Source organism: Cyprinus carpio, chromosome B16 (genome assembly GCF_018340385.1).
Source record: "Cyprinus carpio isolate SPL01 chromosome B16, ASM1834038v1, whole genome shotgun sequence".
Taxonomy (NCBI): Eukaryota; Metazoa; Chordata; class Actinopteri; order Cypriniformes; family Cyprinidae; genus Cyprinus; species Cyprinus carpio.
In genome coordinates, this window is record NC_056612.1 from 21,008,922 (window position 1) to 21,024,780 (window position 15,859).

The window sequence follows — 15,859 nt, forward strand, 5'->3', positions numbered from 1 at the left end:
AAAAGAGATTTCTTGTTCGAAATTGCGTAGGCACTCCAGGATGTAACGATTTTGAGCTATGCAGTTTTGCACCCATTGCTGTAGACAGGGACTCCCTTTGTGTAAACAGTTTTAGCATGAATAACACTCTGTCTTTTCAGAAAACAAACGACTGAAGAGTGAAGGAAAAAAGAATGATAAAAAGTGAGCCAGAGATAAAAGCAAGTCGCTTTGCCTTCTATTGTTTTTTTTTTTTATTTTAAACGTTCTTGGTTGCTGTAAATGAAGGGTCAAACGAATATTTGAAATGAAATCACAAAGGAGCAGAACGCTTGCCATCTGTGATATGTATCATAGCTTTCTCCCTGTCTCTGTAGTGTATCTTTCTCTCTTTTAACCTTTGTTTAACTGACTCATTTTATCTTTTTAAAGTCAGCATGAAATGGAAATTGCAATTGTCTTCTTTTGTCTATTGTGATATAGTTATGCATATGCATGTGAAACAGCTTCCTAAACAAGAAAAATAGGACAGGACTTGATTTTGTCCAAATAAATAAATAAATAAATACAAATAAACAAAAATAAATAAATAATAAATAAACAAATAAAGTATCAAAAATTAATAGAGTAAAATATCTGCAGTATTATTCAGATTTTCATTTATATGTTCATTTATATATATATAGTATAGTATATAGATATGCGACTGTTTGTGTGTGTGTGTGTGTGTGTGTGTGTAGCATTTCTTTTTGAAAGGTTGAACAAAGATACTTTCCAAGCAAAGGAATTCTGTAATTTCTGACCATTTTAATTATAAATCTGATTGTGATTACTATGTGAACTCAAGACACTGACTTCATATATCCACTAGAAATCACCTTAGAACCTGTTGGTTAAAAGTAATTGCAAAAATACCTTGGAAAAGACAAGCTAGTCCTGCGAAAACCACTTGGTTTGATATTTTTTATTGAACTGTTTACTTTTAAACCCACTGAATATTTGAATGGAACTTCACTATCTCATGCTTAACAACATGGCATTGGAAGGTGATCCAATTCAATTATGTATCAGATCATCAACAACAACAACAAAAATCTCAGAGTGTCGAATGTCTGCCAGGCTTATTTTCACTTCATAAATAGTGAGGAAGCTATCACATCTTATTTGCTAAGCATGTGCTGAAAGGACACATGCTACATTATCTTCATATTAGAAGAACAGTGGCCTTATTTGATGCTTTGCTGAGAGGAGAGGAGACAAATAAGATTTACAGTGTGTAGGGGTGGTTTGATTGTGACATCCATATGGATGCCACTGAAACAATGAAACGCCTCTGTGAACTTGACATTTAAAAATATGAATATGTGCATAGCCAAGAAAAAGCTTTCCGTCATCATGCTCTAGTCGTACTCTGCCCTCTATAATTAGCTGACAAAGGTGCCATACAGCTCCGGTGTCCTCACACATCGTGTCATCTGCCATCCTTCCACCACTGGAGTTTCACTGCATAATTTAGGTAAAAAAAAAAATAATAATAATAAAACCCAATGCACAGAGAGATGTGTGTATGTGTGTGTGAGAAAAGTGTTCTCAAACAAGGTGTTTCCCTCTCTAAAGCGATCACAGATTTATTTTGAGGTCAGATCTGTGAGATCGCTGCTTCATGGAGAAACACCATCCGGCCTCCCTGACTTTGCACTCAGTCAAGACACAAAGGCCTCACCAGTTTTCCATATTCTTCACCTTTATGTGGGCCGATGGCCAGTGAATGAGTCAATGAGAATGTTGAATTTAGTACCAATAGCTGTTCGTCCTAGATAGAGCAGATTCCCTAAAATCACAGAAGAGGATATTTTGTTGGATCTGAGAAGATGAGTTGGGTGATTTTTTTACAAGGTCTGCCATGTACAATATGCCCTATTCAGAAAGACAAAAATGACCTTAAAATAATTTATGTAAATTAATTTAAATTATTACAAATATTTATTCTTAACTGGAAATAATAATTAATATATATATATATATATATATATATATATATATATATATATATATATATATATTATTTTAATAAAAAATGATAAAGTGATTTTAATGAACATATTTATCATCACAAAGCAAGGGTGAGTCTGTAAAGCCAGTAATTGGAAATGTGCACATTTTGATCTCAAGTTGAAATCAAATGACCGTGTTTTATTCTCCTTTTTTGTGTGTGTGTGCATGTGCATGTCTTGAACTTGCCAAGAATGACATTGAACTATACAAGATACATACAACATACATACAATATACGATATCAAATGTATTTTTTGGTTTGTTTTTAAAATATCTGTTAATGTTTATAATATTCAGTGTGAGATACACAATAGCATGTTTTGCTCGCTTTTCTAGCACTCATCATGTATTTTATGGCCAATAAGGGCAATTTCTCTTTATTCTTTATTTATTTAATACAATTTTAATAAAAAAAAAAAAAATCTGTTAATTAAAAAAGTGACATTTAAAACTGGGCTTTTGTTTATTTGATTAAAATACAGTAAAACAGTAATTTATGAATATTGTGAAAAGTAAAATGGTAACATTTGATCAAATAAAAAAGTAAAATTGTGATGCATTTTTATTTATTTATTTGTTTGTTTTATGAATAGGAAGTTCAATGAACAGCATTTATTTGAATAGAAATCTTTTGTAAAATTATAAATGTCTAGCATGCAGCATGTATTTTTTGACCAATGAGGCTGAATTATTTCTCTTTTAATTTTTTTTCGACACACTTCCAGTTGAAGCCTCGCTCATATCTAAATCTCATAAAGATCATTTTGTCATAATAATACAAAATGGCAATAAATACAAAATGGCTTTACTTTGCATCCATAGTAAACACACTATTACTCTTTTACTCTTAAGCGACAAAAGTTGCATCATGCGACACACCCACACCAAAACAAACACACACATTTGCAAAGCCATCTGTGCAGCGTTTGAAAAGCCAGCCATTAATACACTTTCATGGCATGGACCTCAGATGGGATGCTGGGAACTGTGTCCTTCTCGCCACCTCATTCTAAGCCTGCTCTTGCTGTCTCTCAGCTCTCTGTCAAAGATTCATTAGGCAGGAGCACAGGCTCTGATTTAGACCCTAATTAGAGAGTGCTTGGTCAAATGCGCGATGTTCCAACCCTGATCATTGTGCTCAACGAGGATGGCCAGGGGCCACAGGCTCCTGTGCACAATTACATCACTAATCGCTTAGCACCTTGCAAACATACCGACCTCATTCCCTCAACACCTGTCCCCCTCTCCAAACCAACTCCATCACAGGAGCTCAAAATATTCAGCATCCTAGTTTAAGGGATCTAGCCTTGATTGGACTCATAGCATTGGATGCATTGAGTGTGGTGCTCATGTGGGTGGAGCAGGTTCAAGTTTGGCCTGTAAAGTGTCCCAATTCTATTCCCCATTTTCCAAATATTTCCTGTTCTCTCCTGCATTGGTCAAAAGTTTGGAATTATTTATGGTTTTATGGTCCAAGGCTGCATTTATTTGATCAAATATACAGTTAAAACAGTAACATTGTGAAATATATATATTTTTTTAAATGTTAATGTAATTTATTCACAGATTTTCAGCAGCCATTACTCCAGTCTTCAGCATCACATGATCCTTCAGAAATCATTCTAATATGCCGATTTGGTGCTCAATTATTATCATTTATGAATGCTCAGTTATTAATGGTTCTTGTTATTTTCAATGTTGAAAGGACTTAAAAAAAAAAAAAAAAAAAACTTTACTTGCCCCAAACAATTCAATGGTAGTGTATCACAGATTTTATTCTTAATATTAGGCAACAAATTTTTTTTCAGCATCAAAAATAATAATAACAACAAATATCTTTCTTGAGCACCATATCAGCATATTAGAAGGATTTCCGAAGAATCATGTGACAATGACTATAATAATGACTGTTGAAAATTCAGCTTCACCATCATGGGAATAATTTAATGTTAAAATAGATTCAAACTGAAAATAGTTAAATTGTATTAATATTTCACAATATTTTACTGTATTTTTGATCAAAGAAATCCAGCCTTGGTGATCACAAGATATTTTTCTTTAAAAAAAATTACAACTTTTGTAGTGTATTAAAAAAAAGTGGTAACACTTTTGTATATGGACCAATTCTCACGATATGAAATAGTTGCTTATTAGCATGCCCATAATTAACATATTGGCTGTTTATTTGTACAAATAAGCACACATTCTGCATGACCATATTCTACATCCCTAATCCTACCCAATACCTAAACTTATCAACTACCTTACTAACTATTAATAAGCAACAAATTATGAGTTTATCAAGACAAAAGTAGTAGTAAATGGTTTGTTAATTTTAAAATAAAGTGTGACCAAAAAAGTTTATTGTAGCTTAATGAGTGAGACATCAGAAGACGCCAGTGATGATTGCATTTTTTCATTGTTGACTGACTGTCGTCAAACTGTGTATTGAATTCCCTTCCAAGTTTCTCTATACAAAAACCGCAAACAGTATTTTCAGTACATGAGGTGTTGTGTAAACCAAAGCAGAGAGCGTGTGAAATGTTTCTGTGTATGTTGGGAACAGAAACCTGTCACAAACAGACTAGTCAAGAGACTTATGCATGCATAAACATTCTGTGATTGTGCTTAATGAAATGTGCTTTGTGACTTCTGATGCATGTTGGCTTGACGAGGAATGGTAGTTGAGAAAGGCATAACCTATAAGAGAAGAGGAAGTGAATGACAGAATAAGGATGTACAGGAGAAAGACAAAAAGGGGACATCTAGGTTAAAAGGCATGGATGGCTGCCCTCCAAAAACCAATAGTGCCAGCTTGCCTAATTTCACCCCAGCTCATGATTCAGAACTATGCTGTCAGCCTGCTCCGGCATGATCTATTTTTATTCTCAATGTATCATCCCTACTCCTTTCCTCAGATGAAGAAAACACAGGCGTTCAAATATCTGTGACCACAGGGCAAGCGCTGCATTCTATGTTTGCCTTTTAAGCTCAAAACTCCCTGGAGACTCACGGAAGGCGTGTATCTAAAAGAGGCAGTCGGGCGGAACTGATATGACTGTGCCATTTAGATTTAACACAAAGATTGTGACATGCATATTTCACCGAATTCAGTCAAAATCATGACCTGTTTTCTGTGATGATTATACAAAAAGAAATATTATATATATATATATATATATATATATATATATATATATATATATATATATATATATATATATATATATATTTAATATTATAAATATATAAATAATATTTGTATTACTTTTTATTATTATTAATATTATTGCGATCTCAAATTATATGGTTTATTTTGTTATTTTTCTTATTTTTCCAAATTATCACTATTATTGAATGCTCATACCACATGTCTAAAAATTATTAATACTATTGAGAGCTCAAATCAAATGGCATATTTTATAATTTTTATGTTTTAAATTATTAATATTATTGAGACCTCAAATCCTGTTTTTTGTTTCTGTTATTAAAATTATCAATGTTATTGAGAACTCAAATCATATGGCTTGTTGTGTTTTATTATTAAAATTATTAAGAGCTCAAATCATATGGCTTATTTTATTATTTACTATTATTAATATTATTGAGAGCTCAAATGATATTTTTTTTGTTGTTGTTTGTTTTTTATTATTAAATCAACACAAACTCAGCACACCTGAAAAAAACTATAGGTGCATAGGAAAAAAGGTCCACAAAAAATATTGAAGTTTATTAACAAAAGCAATGTTTCGGTCCACTGATGAAGGTCAGTGGACCGAAACGTTGCTTTTGTTAATAAACTTCTATATATAGCAAGAATTTTGAGTGCTCAATTCATATGGCTTATTTTATTGTTTTTTTTTTTATTATTAAAATTATTAATGTTATCGAGAGCTCAACTTGTATGGCTTATATTATTGTTGTTGTTGAAGTTGATAACGTTTTTTTTATTGAAATCATATAATTTTAGCTAACATCATGTGGCTTATGGAAGAAGGTGATCAGGAATCAGAAAAAAGGCTAAAAATCCCAGACTTACATTCGAAAATGGAGGTCAGAGGGGACATATCTTCAGATCATAGCGTCATAAAGACTTAGAGGTGGGTCTTTTAACTCAGGCCATTCCATAACACATTATCAACTTACCAACCACACCCTAGCAACCAGCCAGAACACCCTAGCAACCATATAGCAATGAGCAACAGCCATATCTTTGCACCAGAATATCACAGAGACAATGAGGTGGGCTCTTTTGACTGGGGCCAATGAACCGTGGACCCTGGCAATACCATAGAAAGGCATTTGATGACATTTTGGCAGCGAGTTTCACTAATATTATTTCATCCCTTATTATTATAATTATTATGCCGCTCATCTTTCCTATTATTAATGCTGTGAGAATATATATTATACATATTTTTTCAGGTATTTATATGGTTTTGAGTAGAGCACACAGGTCGAGCAGCATCATAACCTGTTGTTGAGGAGCTCGTCTGTGCGCTTCAGACGGGCTGAGGTCGCGTGTGCTGCAGTCAGAGGCTCTGGTGAGTATGAAAGTGCGCAGTGAGGCATCTCCTGCTCCGTGATCGCTGTTTATTCCCCTATTCCCACGGAGGGAATTGAGCGCTGGCACAGTCCCCCCTACTGTACAAACACGGAACTTCTACTCACTCACCATCAGTAACTCTCCGCCAAACACCAGCAAACCACATCTATTATTACCAAACGAGAAGTTTCCATACTGTTGGTGTGTAATGGCGCATGCAGCTTGCTTTAGACTTTGCAAGCAGCATATGGTAAGACAGTTTAACAGAAAGAGAGAGAGTCGAAAAGAGAGCCAGCAGTGGAGTCATTGTTCATGATTTTATGTTGCATATACTGCAAGACAAGTACAATTTTAGTAAGATTATACTGGCATCTATGTTATCATTTATAGATTTTTTTTTTTTAATTTCATTTTATTTTTTACTTTAATTTAAATTATTTGTATTTGTTTAATGGTGATTTTGCATTTAAGAACGTGCAAATCAAGTACTTTGCAACTGAAAGAGGGAAAGAGAAATGGGAGTTTGCCTTTTATTCACATTGTTAAAGAAAGACATCATCACTGGACCGGACAAAACACGAGCTCTCAACCTTTTCTTTCTTTCCATGTGCTGCTGAACGCTGCACTGGCTCATCATCACAAGTGGTTTGCTCTTAATAACAAATGACAGGTTCTGTAATAATATTTAAAGTGTGTCATATCCCATAAAAATGCTCCAAACGCATCAATATACCCAAATACAAGATTCCCATCTCATCGGCATTGTGATATAGGTAACGTGTTGTATGGTAAATCGATTTAAGTGAAAAACACGAATAAAAAACGGAGACAAAAGTTGTGAAAAAACAACAACAACAAAAACTTTGTTCCAGGTTTATGTTGCAACCCGTTTTGCGAGTATTAGGATTTGATGTTGTGACGGGGAAGGATAGGAGACACGAGACGGGAAGGTGTATTCCCATTCCACAAGGGAGATCCGAGCAGCAACTATTGCGCACAATGTATAACCAATGTAAAAAAAAAAAAAAAAAAAAAAAAACACATGCTTAGCTGCATCCAGGGAAGCTAAAATTGTCAAATATGTTTGTTCTGAGATCATGTTCTTATGCCAAAACTGTTTTGTCCACTGGACATTAGCCTGGTCAACACCGCAGTTTGGTACCTTGGAGAGCGAAAGCTGTCTGACGAGAACGACAAGCACAGATAAATGCAAATATGAGTTCAGGAATCCTCTACAAACTGAATTAGCCTACACAGATTTGTCGTGTCATTCTCTGATGTAACACTTATAAAGAGTACAAAAGATCCAACTGAGTTGATGAGAATGACCCTAGTCTACATCAAAGCGTGCGTAAAAACAGATATCACTCAATTATTGTAGACAAGGCATAATTGATATGAGGCTGTGATTAAATTACTGAATATATTATTACGTGTAAGCAAAAGCATTTCATTTAATTACCATGTCAAGTGGGGCTGAAATGGGGCAAACGTAGGGTCTCTAATCACATTCTAAATAGATCATAATGAGGGTTTACCTCGAAAAAGTTGGCATGTCCCATCGGTTTGGCTGCACATAAAAAGCCTTCGACTATTCCTCCAACTTGTTCAGAATAAGTTCGGTGTATTCATTCTTTCAACAGGCAATATCTGCTTGATCAATGACACAAAAGAAGGTCTGTTTGCTCCAGTGGAAGAGAGGTACTCACAAGACCGAAAAAAAAAAGCAACAAGCACCCATAAATTCACAGCGGATCCTGTTAATGTGTGTTTCTGTTCTGTCACCTCTGATAATGTTACTCTGTTTCCCAAATGTTTATTATTTAATCCAGCCCGCAAGTCGTAATGGTTGTCCCGTTTTCCGGATAAAAAGTCCTGAAGTGGTGTGTGAAGGCTCCAGGGAGGTGTGCAGTGAGCGTAGCCCAGGCTCGGGTCGGGTGGTCTCTCGGTGCGTGTCGAGGCAGTGGGAGTCTTCCTCTACTCGCCCGCTCTGTCCACACAAACTGAATTCAGTGTTTGAAGGCAGGCAGTTGGGCACTAAAGCATATATCCAGCAGCCCCCCCTTGTGGAGCAACAGCATTGCGTGGGTCACGCCAGAATGAAGGAGACACAACGATGAGAAAGTGAAAATGAAGCGCACGGAGAGAAAGACGGAGAGAGGGAGAGAGAGCGCACGGAGGCAGTTGTTTAACCCATTCAGAACCGATTATCAAAATAATTACTATAATTTATATGTAAATAATTTATATATTTAGTTCGAAAATATATTAAATTTAGATAAAAATTGAATACATTTGTGTGTATATATAAATTTCAATAGAAATAAAAGTACTATATACTATATATATATATATATATATATATATATATATATATATATATATATATATATATATATATATATATATATATATATATATATAATGTATATAGTACTTTTATTTCTATTGAAATTTATATATATATATATAGTATTTTTTATTTTCAATTCGTTTATTTATTATGTTTTAGTGAGTGAGTATGTGAGACATCCTTTAAAGAAGACGGGTTCTACCTCACTTAAGAATTACAAAAATGCAATTCTATGAATATTTATGAAATTATAGTGAGCAACATGCGACGTCAATTCAATGTAAATTGTGTTCGCAAGAGATATTTTGGCGCCAAACCACCGGAGGTGCGCTTGGAAAACGCTGTTTCTCCAGCTTTTGGCTCGTGGGCGGCCACCTGCTCACCGCGCGCGCTCGAGCTGGAGACTATGGGTTCTCCATCTCGAGGGCGGGGAGTGGGAGGCTTCTGATGCTAAAGCTGCTCCTCATGGAACCGATCGGAATCTGACAGAAGCGGGGAGAGCAATATTACGCAAAAACATGACGCCGCTTTCCTGTTATGCAAAGGATGCAAATGATCAGCTGGCATTCAGGACAACCTGTGCAATGTAAAGCGTGAACTCTTTGCAAAATAATCTGTATAATACCAAAATTGTGCAATATAGAAATGATGAATTATGTGCATTTCTAAACCACGTGCTCTGTAGTACCTTGCAAGTTTGTTTTTCAAAGAAACAAGCGATTATATGTAACACTGTTGTCTTTTTGTCCAGTCATCAACATTAACGTTTCATGTCTTCATATTCCAATAACTCTTATTTATTTGAGTTTCGCCCTGGGTTAAAGCATCATAGCTGGGAAAGCACTCTGATGTGAAAAGAACAGCTTGCGGAAACAAGGTTTGCTATTATTTTCTCTTGTGGTATAGCTACAATAAAATACTCAGAGTTGTCTCTGTTTAGAGCATTCTTCTTTTTGTGTTTCACAGAGGAAATGTCACAACGGTTTGGAATAGCATGAGGATGATTAAATATTGATAGAATTTTCATTTTGGGGTGGATAATTTTATACAAATCCCAAATCCCTTTGGGATCACCCCCAAATAACCCTTTGGGATTTACTGATCTGCTTTACGTTTCAGATATAGATCTATTCCACTGCTATCTACTTTTCCACCTTGTGTTCAGATGTCAGGTACAAATGTGTTGCTTTATGTTTAAATAACTTTTTTTATTTATTTAAGTTTCGCCCTTGGCTTGGACATCACAGCTGGGAAAACCCTCTGATGTGAGACTGAAGGAGAAAAATGTGTTTCCGTGAGCAGGAGCATGAGTAAAGTTTTCTAGATCTTTTCATGAAATAGAGAGATACACTGAAATGCATACATTTGCAATGTCAACTTCAATCCCCTGCCCCAACCCACACAAATCTATATACACTTTCAGCTTACAGCATCTGCATTATCAACCTTTATAGCTATGATTTATTCACCATATTGCCATAAATTTGTCTTTGTTAAAATATTTAACAAAGCAGATGAATCCAAACACAGCATCTTATGTCAGTGTCTTACTCTTTCATGTGCATATTCTGATTTGTAGATAGAAAGAAAAAACAATGTCCATCTGAATGAGCGATGCCTAAAATAGCTTAAAGTAAAAGGTGCTGCTGATGTCGTGCTTCCGCAATAAACCTCTATCCTCGCATCATGCCAACACTTTCAGATAGTTATTGTGTGGCTCCTTATTTAGTCTGAGCTAAAAATAGAAGTGTACTGTGAAAAACATACACTTTGGCAAGGTTTCTTGTGCCTGTAAATGGATCTAATGTTGGATGACAAGTATCTATCTATCTAGAAATTAATTCAAGACTTTTTTTTATACTTTTCTCAAAACTCTTGCTATATGGTTATATGCATTTCTTTGAATATCAGTTTGTCTAAATTATACTTTTTTTTTTTTTTCAATTCAAACCGAAACTCTGCATGTTATATGAATTATACAAGATGTAATTCCTCATCCTCAATTCAACTTTCTCAATTCAATTCTGAATGACACACAATCCTGTTGGTGGCATACCAGCTTCCGAAAACCAAAACATGTGCTGCTTCAGCAGAGATTAATTCTGTTTTAGCTGTTATTTTCAACAGTATGCTTTGAAAGGATAGCCCAGACCTTTTGCCAGTGAGTTGAAAGTGGGTAGTTTTTGGGGGTCATTCTCACATTGAAAAGCAACTTTCAGTGAATCACAGCTTACAGGCAACAAGAGACTGCAGCACTAGAGGCCAGAAAAGCTGTCTTGAGTCTTATTCCTGCCACAAAGGCATAGCATGTGAAAATGTCTGCAGATTGAATACAAGTCGGGCAGCAGTTAGTGTTTCGGTTGTGCTCAAGGGGGCAAATGACAGATGCAGACCGACCAGAAATGAGTTAGTTGCAATACTCTAGTAGAGAGATAACTAAGGCCTGCATGAGTCAGGAATGTAGAAAGGGCATCAGTTGTGAATTATGTCTTATCTGTGTTATTACCATCTAACTTGCCATTTTCACATCCTGTTAGAAATCCTATTATAGATATTAAAGGCACATCTGTTAGCATAAAAATCCCTCAGCCATACCCTGAGGTTTTTCAATCATTTGGATTCAGATTAGAGTGCATAAAAACTCCAGTGATACGTGAGGATAAACAAATACAAAATACAACTGCAACACAAAATGCTGTCAAAATACCACAACCTTCATGTACAACATGGCTCGGTCTTTATCAAAAATGTGTTTTAATCATGCCTTATTTATGAAGCAAGTGGCTTTGTTGGTTTGCTGGCATGTTTGTTTGTTTGTCTTATACCCAAGGTGTTTGTTTTTTTCACTGGTGTGGCTGTTGCAAAGATGGTGAGGCTTTAGGACAGCAGTCCCTGTTCTATCTAAGCGTCTCGTCTTGCTGGAATACGGGGGAGGTTTGGACGTGTGAACGCACAGCACTGTGGGCTGCGTTTCTGCTGAGAAAGGAAGAAGGAGAGGGGGATGAAAATATGTGTCAGTTTTAGAGTCTCAGATGAGTAATGCAACCATCTGCCTCTGCCTGTGAGTGTTTGCATGCACATCTCGTATATGGACCGTCAGATGTGTTCTACAAAAAAAGAACAAATTCTTAGAGAAGTAGTTAAAAGAATAGTTTAAAAATTTTGTTCTACAAAAAAAGTGCTAAGTCTTGAAGCCACATAATAGCTTTATTAAAATAGTATTTGCACTTATAAACACAGTCAGGTTATTGAATCAGTTTTGTATCTTGTATGAATCATCCTTGTGAATCATTATTTCAAATAAACAAATTGATCCAGTTCACAAATTGGATTGAACTGACTGATTTGTTCAAGAAGCGGAGTTCAGTTCACTGATTCAATAAACCATTTGATTTGGTTAAAGAATTGCATTAAACTATTCAGTTGAATGTGATGATTAGTTCAGAAATCATAGTTCAGCTCACTGACCCAATATTTGGTTTGCAAATTAGATTGAAAAGTTAATTTGAATGGATTGATTTGTTCAGGATTTAGAGTTCAGCTCACTGATTTAATGAATCAGATGATTTGGTTTACAGACTGCATTGTACTGTTCAAATGAATTTGTTCAAGAATCAGAATTCAGCTTACTGACTAGTGAAATGGTTCACAAATGGGATTGATTGATTCAATTCATTTAACTGACTGATTTGTAAATTTTGAGTTCAGTTCACTGTCTAATGAATTGGTTGATTTGGTTTGTAAATTGGATTGAACAGCTCAATTGAACTGTCTCATTTGTTCAAGTATCAGAATTTAGCTCATTGGCTCATGTAATCAGTTGATTTGGTTTGTTAATTAGTTCAAGAATCAAATTTTAGTCTCGATGAATCAATGATTTGGTTAAAAATGGATTAAACTGTTTAAATGAATGGACGGATTTGTTAAAAAAATTATAATTGATTCAATGAACTGTTTTTTGTTGTTGTTGTTTTTTTTTCCCACTTTTTCTTTTCACTTTCAACTGGGATACAACAGCTCAATTAAATGATCGGATTTGTTCAAGAATCAGAAATCAGCTCACTGACTCAATGAATCATTTATTTAGTTCACAAATTGGATTGAACAATTCAGTAGAACGGATGGATTTGTTCAAGAGTCCAAGTTCAAGTCTCTGATTCACTGAACTGGTTTATATGGTTCAGAAAGTGATTGAGCAATTTGACTGAACAAACTGATTCGTTCAACCTAGAGGGCAAGATTTAAGTGGGGGTCGTGATGACGGTTTTGTCCGGGGCCAAGAAATGATGACTGCAGCCCTGATCTGATGCAACAAAAAAAGAAAAAATAATCTCTAAAGAGGAAAAAATCTTCTTTCAGAGTCCAGCACGTTATGAAAGGGTCAGATGCAACTTGGCAGGGTGTAGCTCTGTTCCTGTGCTGAAATGTGCTGTGCTAGTCATTCAGCTGAATGCTCGCTCTGCTCTATTTGCTTCAGCATCCCTTTCTGACTGTTTTCCCTCCAAAGAGAGCGAGAGAAGAGAATCTCCTTGTTCGGATGAGTGTCAGACAGTTTGACCTCAGGCTAGAAAGGTCATGGATGTGGAAACAGAGTAAGCATTTCGTGTGCGATTGTGAAAGCCTGGAGGTCATTACAATCCTCGCTCTCAGGGAAAACCTGTATATATTCACACAGATATAAACAAACAGCCGGAGCATATGCTGTCACAGCTGAAAATAACAAACACTTTCACACCATGCATATGGACGGTTCTCAGGGTTAAACCCACCGGACTTCCTTTTTATGGATGGATATTATTAATCTTGCTGATCTACTATTCCCAACAAGAAAACGTCAAAAGCTAGCATATTTCACATGAAAGACATCCTGCAATTTAAACAGACTCAACGAATCAGTTCCACATGAAACAATCTGATAGCTTTGAATATTAGAATAATCCAGATGAGATGAACTTGCAGACTTGAAATGGCAACCATATGTTGGCACTAAATTCAGAAAGTAGACACATCTACCTTTAGCTCTGATGGGAGGAACAGTGCTTGATGTTAATAATTGTTTCCTCTCTTTGCTCACTTTATCTCCTTTCATTTGGAGTCTCTAATCTCCTTCATTGACTTGTTCCTCATCTGCGTACTGTACCTTTGGCCTTTCATGATGGAAGCAGGAGATTTGGAGTTCATTTTTAACCCTTTTCTGTAAAACCAGCTGATTGGTTTGCTTTGGTAAATAGAATAGAGATACTGTTTAGTTGAACTAATTTGATATGTGATTTATAAATTTATTCAATTAGAATGGATTTTTCTCACCAAGGCTATATTTTTTAAGTGAAAGCAGTAATATTGTAAAATGTTAGTACAGCTTAAAACCACTTAATATATTTTTAATATATTTTAAAATGCAATTCAGATTGAAAAGATTAATTTTCAGCATTATGTAAGTCTTCAGTCACATGATCACATGATCTTCCAGAAATCATTCTAAAATGCTGCCAATCATGTATCATTTCTTGTTTTTATCAGTGTTGAAAACACTTGTGCGGGATAATATTTTTGTGGAAACCATTTTTTTTTCAGGATTCTTTGATAAATATACAGCTCAAAAGAACAACATTTATTTTAAATAGATTTTTTTTTTCTAGCAGTTGAAAAGTCTTTACTGACACTTGATAAATTTGATGCATCCTTGCTAAATAAAAATAATACAACTTAATGAGGCTTAATGAAGTCATTAAGTCATGAGTCAATAAGACTTTTTTTATTAAAACTTTTTGCCATTTTCAACAGCACCTGTCTCTGTGCATTTTAATTATGTGGCATAAATTAATGCAGTATAAATATTTTTTTGCTATGCCTCTGTAATTGGGTTCTACTTGACACAAATTGGAATAGCATGAGTAAACAATGACAGAATTTTAATTTTTGCCTTAACTATTACATTAAATAAGTCTCCATTTAGCTCACTGCCATTTAGACGAAACATTAAAAATATCTAATTACTGATTCCACTTTTTTATGGAGAAGAGTACTGCTGTTTCATTTGACTATAAAACAGCTCGATAAATGTGAGAACAAGGAGACTCTTTTTAAAAAAAATCTGTTCTGTCTCTCTTTAGCTCTTCAGGAGGGATTTTCTCGCCCTGTTCTTTCCTATTCTTGGAGTTGGGTGAGTGATGGATGCAGTGAGAGGCTGGTACGGAACCCTTCCACACCTTTAATTAACAACAGATCTTAAACAGGATCAGTCAGCCAAAGCTTATTCACAGGACACTGCCATTTTGCTGCTGTGCAATTCCTAAAGCTTCAAGACACAAGCTTTAGCACCTCTCACATTTTCACATCCACTTCAATCTTACAGACACACAGTAAAAGAAGAGAACTTTTCATGCTTTTCTAAATTTGATCATTTCTTGTGTCTCTGTGTAAGGTTATTTTACTGTGACCTGCGCTTTTGGTTTACAGCTGTAGACGTTTTATCTAATGAGAAGCTAGTCCGCAATTCTCCAAGCTCTTAATGGAAATTGGTCTGTTCATTGAGAGAATTTGGGTAGAGATATAGCTGAGTGAAACTGTGTGATGATATCAGGTTCATCCTGCTTTAATGCAGCAGTCCAAGGGAAATTAAGTAGGCTGTTGTCCAGAAGCACAGAAATTAAGAGAAATAAAGATCAATGGATTAAAAAAAAAAAAAAAACATATTGAAGGGAAAGTTCACATCGAATCATTAAAGGTGCTGTATGTAAGATTTTGATTCTACTAAAGCTTAAAATACCATAATATGTTTGTAGATATTTAAGAAACATGCTAAGTTAACATACTTGTTTATCTGAAAAACAATGTGACAGTCAGTTATTCTCCTTTGAAAATGTGCGTTCTGGGCCAGAATGTTGGTTTGTGAAACCGCCCACTGCCAGTATACCCAATTGTTT

At 35.2% G+C, this 15,859-nt stretch overlaps 1 protein-coding gene across 12 annotated transcripts in view; it reads right to left on the reverse strand.

Moving 5' to 3' along the window:
* The window catches only part of LOC109105974 (adhesion G protein-coupled receptor B1-like), an 87,155-nt gene extending 78,456 nt beyond the window's left edge, over nucleotides 1–8,699 (reverse strand). For 11 of the 12 annotated variants that reach the window (XM_042741463.1, XM_042741459.1, XM_042741461.1 and 8 more), the window contains exon 1: nucleotides 8,119–8,698. The gene's annotated coding sequence lies outside the window, so the exon portion shown is untranslated. Of the gene's footprint in view, nucleotides 1–8,118 lie in introns of all 12 variants that reach the window. The other variant, XM_042741457.1, reaches the window with a different exon arrangement.
* Between the last annotated feature and the right edge of the window lie 7,160 nt (nucleotides 8,700–15,859).